This window comes from Mytilus galloprovincialis, chromosome 12 (assembly GCF_965363235.1).
Source record: "Mytilus galloprovincialis chromosome 12, xbMytGall1.hap1.1, whole genome shotgun sequence".
NCBI lineage: Eukaryota > Metazoa > Mollusca > Bivalvia > Mytilida > Mytilidae > Mytilus > Mytilus galloprovincialis.
In genome coordinates, this window is record NC_134849.1 from 29991036 (window position 1) to 29999622 (window position 8587).

Here is an 8587-nt window from a genome sequence, read left to right on the forward strand (position 1 = left end):
AGAATACTAGCAGTTACGGAAAGCTAGTACATGTAAATTTAATTCAATCTGGTACAAATGAACTTATGTTTATCAAAATAAATAAATGGTTTTTGAAATTAGGACGATGAACATTAATTTATTTTAGAAAAAAGTAGTTGGTTTATCAACCGGATTAAGATGTATATGCATGGGATAAAAATGTAATACCGAAATAGTTATTAATGCTTGATTTGGATAGAATTGGAGTTATCAAAATTTTATTCAGATGATGCAAGTACACCCTGTAGAACGCCAAACAACGGCTGTTTGCTAAAACGCCCAGATGCCATCAAATCATTTCATACACATACCGACACTCTTGGTTTTAGTGTGCTACACTGTGACTAAATACGAGTATATTAGAAGCGAGAATCAAAAAGTTAACAAAAAGACGAAAATAGAAATAAGAATTTATTGAAATTAGAGCTCTTAAATTATACATGTTGAAAATGCGATTAAAAAATCGCTCTTTCAGACTGTCGTACAACACCTCTACCTGGCCAATATTGCCTTCTTGCTGATTTCCTCAGTATTTGTTCAAAAATGCGAATTAGTTTATAATTCCTTCCTTTTTAACAACAGCTATGCGACGTAATTGTTAAGTTTGTAGTTAAATCATCTACAGTTGTCTAGCTGTTGTAATCCCAAATCATCTGAACGCATAGTATTGTAAGGTGATTAGCCAAATACATAATTAGGTTAAAGATGAATTTACTTAACCACATGCTAACTATGCGGTATGGGCTTGGTTCATTGTCGAAGGCCGTACGGTGACCTAAAGTTGTTAATGTCTGTGTCATTTTGGTCTCTTGCAGACAGTTGTCTAATAGGCAATCATACTTTATCTTTTTTTATATATATTTATTCGAACGATTTACACAAATTTATTTATTACAGTACGACCACACTTGTAAGCAGTCAAAACTTCCGAGTTTTATGAAATATTTTTTTGTGCATTTGAAAAACTTACTATTTACTGTCTTTAATCTCATAGCGAATGAATCACTATCCGTCCGATAAATTGCATTAGTTACCCTAAACACAATGTCGTCAAAAGAAAAAAAATACATGTCTATACAGATCAAATTGAATTGATTCATGTATCAGTTCAATATCAAGGTTTTGTAAAAATAAGAATTGGAATGGGTCTTTTCAGTGGTTGTCGCATACATGACAGGAAATGACATTGCTCTTGTGTCTGCTGATACTTTTTTTTTATTATTTTTTTGTTCTCTTTATAGTTACTTTCTCTTTTTTTATTCTATTAATTGTTCATTGTTTTGGATTTTCTTGTCCTGTATCTTTAGATGATTTTTGTTTCATATGTCTCAAAACTGTTTTCCAGATCAGTATCCGGAGAAATTCTGCAACAAGGACATGTCAGGCTTTGCAATTAAAATCCGAATACTTTTCATTAAGTTTTTTTTTTTGTTTGTTTTAGTTATATTTAGATTTGGACAGGCACCTATTGATTGCAGATGGATAACACAACATGAGACAAACTTCACAAGTCAGTTGGAAAGGAATAACCACAAAACAATCAAATAGGACAAAACAAGAATCAAAAAGAACACAAAAACAAGACAAAGTACCGTTTAAAAGAACCCAATTTTTAAAAGAATTATTATTCAAAGCATCGTTACTTACTTGTCGAACCTGATGTGACTAACAAGACTAATGTTGTCTTATTGTTTAGTTTTTTATCGAAAACTTATATATTCGGGGATAATTAATTTCGTGGTTTTGGCATTTACTTCAATCAGTCTTTTAGAAAAGTTGTAATCTCGCTGAAGATTTGTATTCGTGGTACTCCTGTACCAACAAAATCCACGAACTTGTGTATCCTTGTATCCAACGAATGTTAATGAATTCACAGTATATAGATTAGAAATTTCCAATGCAACAATCCACAAAAATACACATGCACAAAAAACACCGCGTCATTTAAAAAATAACGAGATAAAAGAAAGAATTTTCTTTTCTCGTATCGTTTGTGTTGTTGTTATTCATGTGTATCTAACATCTCCTATTGTTCACATGTGTGTTGTTTGTTATACGTGTATAGTTAACGGTGCATCGTTTGCTATAAGTAATTTGTTTGCCATCATCACCAAATATGAGTGTTTACGATGAATATGGATCCAAATCTGTCATTAAGTTGTCATTAGTTTAGACGTACTTCATTTAGTTATACCTGTGACTGTATCTTACGTTCATTTACGATAAATATTTAGTTGATTTGCAATCAATTTCATCTTCTGTCTCATATATCATGTACATTGTTACAACTCTAACTTATACCGACTAGGAAAGGTAACACTAGGCCACCAAAAGCTGAATAAATTAAATTCAGTAGAGGTTTGCAGGGTGGTTTAGAGCGATTGACACAGTGTATGCGGTTTTGTCTCGATATCCAAATTCTAACGAGAAAAGAACAATAATGTGCCTTCGCAAATATATGTAGACTGTTTAAAGATAATTCAGTTAAAATACAAATTCGTAATACATGTTATACAAGTACGTTATAAATAAGCAGGTATAGTTACAGTTAATTTTAATTTTTGAAAATATAACATATGTCCCTCTTGTGTTATTATAATCCATGATTACTTCAGTAAGGCCCTGTTGACTTCTATTTTAAACAGGATTTTACCCAACTCTGCACACTAGTAGCACGATTTCAGTCTGAAACGGTCATTTTGGTCTGATCGTATCTTAATTGACTGGATTTACCGCTAGAGGAAAACGTCAAGATTTGTCAGATCGTTCAGTCTCCATTCGGATCGATAGTCTCATTAGGTAAATTAGTCCCGTTAAGGCATGTCAAGATATTTAAGACTGTATCTTCTAGCGAGCTGTTTAGATCCGTTAAGACCGTGTCAGACCAAAACAGACCATGGATACAAACTGACGTCAAGATGTTGTCAGACCGTGTCCAGTCGTGTTCAGATTTTAATAATTTGGACACAAAACGAGTGAAACTTTCCCATTATTTATCAGGGGTTGCTCCCCTTTCAAGAATAAAATAAAACTGTGAAAGAAGACGCTTTTTTTAACTGAAAGTCTACCACGTCCCCTTAATCATGTTATTTAAATAAAACAAATATTCAATTTTAATTCTAACTTCTTCCTATTTAATTATTTAACACTGTTTTATAATTATATAAATAAAAAAAGTAGCTCAAAGTCATATACTGCTGCACAAATCGCCGCGAATTGACTAAAAAAAATCAACAGATTGCCGAAATAATATTTGATTATTGAATATAAGCACCTGAACCTTTGTATTTAATGGTTTACAAGTGATTGCAATACGTTTTATATGCAATTACAGACTGCCGTACGTGGTGAAGAATTTGTCATTCATTTTTACACCCTTATTTAATAATAACGGATGTCGGCCGTGAACACTTGAAAACGTGATCTTGTAAATGAATGCATTATCATTTATCTTTTATGTTACCTATATAAATTGCATTTGAGTAAATTTGAGGCAGGGAAAAAAATATATAGATATAACTCTGTCTTTTATCGTTTTCTGTTTATTGTCATGACATTGTCCGTTAACTTTATTTTTGCCAGACTCATGCGTTTGACTTTCCATCTTTATTTTTTAATGTGTCTATAATTCGAGAGCCTTTTGTAAAAAAAACTACATACCAGAAGCCTTCGTTAAAAAATAAAGTTTGAATATTATAGCAGAAAAAGGCTTATAAATTCATTCAAATTTATATTTGAAATAGGATAAATAATCAAGAAAATGTTTATAAATACGTCAGACACTGTACTTAAAGTACATTTAAAGACCAGGTTACATATATATTACATGCATACAGCATAATAAAGCTGGTTTAATTTGAATGACTATCCATTAGGGACATTTTTCGACGATAATTAATCAAATCTGACAAGTTTAATTAAAAACGGAAAATAATTCTTCGCCCGTAAACGATTTAACGTTACCGTACCCTCTTTATTTTTGTTGCATTCATGTCGCATGTGTGTCGGCAGTGTCAGCGCTTCTAATAGCTAACTTATTTTACATAAAATCGTTGACATGGTAGAAGGAAACTATAGTACAATATAAGCTGAGCTGGAAATTGCAATTGGTGAGTAGAAATGAATATTTTAATACATGTCTATCAGAATAATCATTGATTATGGATCATCACCCAAGAATTTGAAGGAAAAATGTTCACATTTGTTAAATTTGTGCATACAGGTATGAATCGACGTTCCAATACTCCACACTCTTGGATAGTAGCCTGTTCAAAGGCAAAGTAAGAATTTGGGCTTGTTAAAAAATTGTTCCTGTGATTGGACCCCCCCCCCTTTTTCATGTTTTTTGGAAGATCAATGCATGATTTAAAAAGTTACATATAAACTAGTATGGTTTAAACCTCCTTTTAAAAATGGCGGGATCCACCCCTGTTTATTGCCTAACATGCATTGACATGTGGGGTATTCACAATGGTATGGTTGTGCGGGATGGCCTATACAACAGTTACAAGACCTAAACCCCTGATCGAGTAATCCTATATATTGTATGTTAACATGGTTAATGTATTGATAACTGTCACGTCCTAAATTTGCATGAAATATTTGTCACTTTTTTTTATTAACCAATAACCAACCAATCTTCACATGTTACCATGTAGTCCGAGACAAGCTTGTCTGGCAAAACAGCCGTTTGGAGGTCAGAGTAATCTCAGACTAGTTACGACGATGATATACCTATTTATATAGCCACTGGTGGGTGATGTACAATAATTATAATTTGTCACATATGTGTTATGAATACCTTCAACATGTTCAAGGCTTGGGTTTATATATATGCAATAACCTCAAAATTGCCCGGGGCAAAAAAAAGAGTATATTGATATTGTGCCCTGACATGCCTGATTCCAAATGATGAGACGACATTGCGTCCTTAACAATAATTTTTAACACTTTTCATCTTTTGTGATAAGAAATTTAAGATTTTACCGGGTATGATTCATTATTTTGTTATAAATGATTTGTTATGCTCTAAATTTTGTAGAACTTAAATATATGTTATAACAAGAAAAAGAAATTATGTTGAAATTTTTATTTTTATCTTTTGTATATTAATTATTATTCACTGTCATGACTGTCATGACTAAATAAAAATTAGATCCCACGCATGCGCGGCATAGTTACTGTAAATAAGTGCCGGACACGTTATCATCAGTATGTTGATGGATTATAAAGAAGAAGAAGAATCTTATAAATACTATTTGCTTTGTCACCATGTCACGTTGGTAGTAATATTCAACAAATTCTATTTTAAAATAAAAAAGTATTATAAATTGATCACAACAAGTATAGTGCTATACAATGCTATAGCCTCTATTAGACAGTAACCCTTCAATGAAGTATACACCTAAGAAAACATTGATGTAGAAAGAGAGAACATTTTGTTTTAGAAATAGAACCTCAAAAAAGGGTTTTATTCTTCTTCTCATAAGGGACTTATCAATTAAATTGTATTAGTCATATATTCATTTCTTTACATCATTAAACTTTGTTGTCAAGCAAATTATGATTGCTAGTTTTTCTTGTAGATAAATTATACAAGTTTATATATAATAAATACTTTATTCTTAATGTATGTTTTTTTTGTAGATAAGATATCACATTGGTTTGAGCATGATTCCCAGCCAGATTATGAAGCGGCATATATCATGTATATCAATGTATATATTGGAAATATATAGTGTCACTAAGTTACTCTCATATGGTACCTCATTTGTACCTGTAGCTATAAATTGTGAAATGGTGGATTAATTCATAATTTTGTGTTACTTATTGGTTTGGAAATAACGTTGATAGAGCTAACAGCATTATGTCATGATGTACAGTTGATGGGATGATCTGATTGGACAAAAAGAGAATTGTGAATTGAACAAATAGCAAACTTACAATTCATAGAAAAAATGTAGGAAATACAATGTACTACATTACTTGGTGACAGAGCATACCTTTGATATATATATATATATATATGAAATAAGTAATATTAACAATTTGAAATAAAGAGAATTTAAAGTTTTCTAGGAATATTAGTAGTGCATCATATCTTAATTCCATGATTATCTTGGATAGTTATATCATTAAGAATAGAAAATTGGAATAATGGAAATTTCTAGTTTCAGTGAATATCAATCATTGTCAATACTAAACGTGCAGCATCATGATCATACATCATCTGATTCACCTTGGATAATTATTCATTTGAAATAAGAATTTGGATATAATAAGAGTTTCTATGCTGCCATTGCTATTGTTGGCTACATGTACCACCAGGGAGTGTTAAACCTCCTTTACTTTCCATGAGGGTCTGTCACGGTCCATCACTATTGGTTAGTGTCATATATATGCATGATGATGGAAGTTTTTACCAACCTAGACAAGCTTTAGTTTACAGCCCTGGCATGGTTGTTGGTTAGAGTCGAATGACAGCTTGCTGTATAGTTATAATAGTCTGAATGTATCTACATGTATTTTAATAATCTTCTAAATTACTGTTCATTCTGAAACTGGCATTTTATAATAGTAGTCAAACATATTAAACAATACATGTACTTCAAAGTATCATTTTATTTTGTCTCGCCTTACACAAAAGTCATGAAAGTTGGTTGTATACAAGAAATTTGTATTACAGTCTTGGGGTGATGATGTAAGCTATTTTATAGAGCTTTACATTTTAAAAGCTAAAAGAGCTGGATGTTTCTTGTCTTGTATTCAGATGCTAGTAGGTAATTAATATGTTATGATGTTTCAGTTTGCCATTATATGTACATTGCACCTGACCCCATTTTCATGGTTCAATGACTGCATGTAAAATATACTGTTACTTAATCAATGAAATGCTCTTTTATACTGTATATTTTATATATGTAATTGGATACATTTTATTGTATATGAGTATCTTGAAAGATCTACTTGTCTATCAGGTTGGGTTGACCTGACCTTGACCTTCATGGATAATTTAAGTGATTAAGGTTATTTCAGTTTGATACAATGTTAACATGGTTAGGTTTGTTTCTCAGTTTATACTTCCTAATCATGCTAATAAAATTGACACTGGAAATGGGGAATGTGCCAAAAAAGACAACAACCCAACTTCAGAGCAGACAATAGCCGAAGGTCATCAATGTTTCTCATAAGCTATAAGCTACATTGTACATGTATAGGATCACTACTTTTGGCATAATTATGGAATAAATGTAAGTTGTACATGTTTGACATTTTTGAATGGCTTATTTCATCTGACAATGACACCATTTTCATGGTTTTTATGTTTAGTCTTTTTCTCTGTTTCTATGGTTACTATAAACGTTTAACCATAAATTTGGGGTATGGAAGAACTGTGAAATTCAAAAATTCATGAAATTCATGAAATTATCTGTCCTATATATCTGTCTGGCATGGTTATTTTGACTGGACTTCATTTTAATGGATTATTGATAATGTAAAGTTTATGTGATACTTATAGACTAGTAAAATCTTCTTATTTCAGAATTTCAATAAAAAGATCATGAATAAGTCCACATTTAAAAGAATGTCTGTTTCCCATCCCAGGGGGCTTATTTTTTACCTGGGTATGGGGAGGGGAAACAAACAATTTTTATTTTGGCCTAAGGAGATATGGTGAGACGACTATCAACCATTTAAACCATGTAGACCAAGTGATTTACTTGTTAGTCACTATATAATAGGTCACTGCACACCCTTCAACAATGACCAAAAACTAAAACTTTATAATGAGAATATGAATAGTATTTTACTGGAAATGTTTCGGAAAATAGATATTGATGCTAACGTAAATATTTTATCCAATAAAAAGACAGGAAATAAGTCGGTGAACCAAAAAGTTCAAATCTAATTGAAAATTAAAGTGCCCATGAACTCACTGATCATGCACGAGTGATTCTATTCATAAAAAGTGTCCGTGTAACAATTAAGAAGAGTCTGTGTATCATCGAAAAAGAGTCTGTGTAACACCCCTTAATGTACTGTTTTTCTATAGCTCTGCAAGGGGGGGGGGGGGGTCAAAGTCGTTCAAAGGTCACTGTACGGCCTTTAACAATGAGCAAAATCAATACAGCATTCTAGTACGGCATACGTTTTACCTCAGCGAACTCACTGTCTTGGTGATGTATCAATCATTTGCTTCAGGTCGATCCATTTCGCATCTCGTCATGAATATGCGTGATATATTTGCCACTGGACATTAAGGGAGCAATCAATTTATCAGTTTCATTTAGTGATGCATGCTAATTATATATAGTTCTCAAATGATAATTGTCTAAAACTGTTTCCATTTTTGTGTATTTTATTTTTTAGCGTAAATTTTAGAATTTCTTTCCGAATCTTTCTCTTTGCATTTATTTGTTTGTAAACATTAAATAAAGTAGTCCATGTCAGGGGTTAGATTGTATACAGCCAATCTAGGACCAGGGCAGTAGAACAGAAAACAGTCTCCATTGTATACATACATATGCATTTATGTTGAAGCGTAAAACAACGACATGTAGTTGAG

General features: G+C 31.9%; 1 long non-coding RNA gene across 1 annotated transcript; it reads left to right on the top strand.

Annotated features, from left to right (window-relative positions):
- Window positions 1-3470: 3470 nt before the first annotated feature.
- Window positions 3471-6633, top strand: LOC143055400 (uncharacterized). Its single transcript, XR_012972015.1, has 2 exons — window positions 3471-4130; window positions 5668-6633. It is a non-coding gene; the product is annotated as an uncharacterized LOC143055400 (long non-coding RNA).
- The last annotated feature ends 1954 nt before the right edge of the window (window positions 6634-8587 follow it).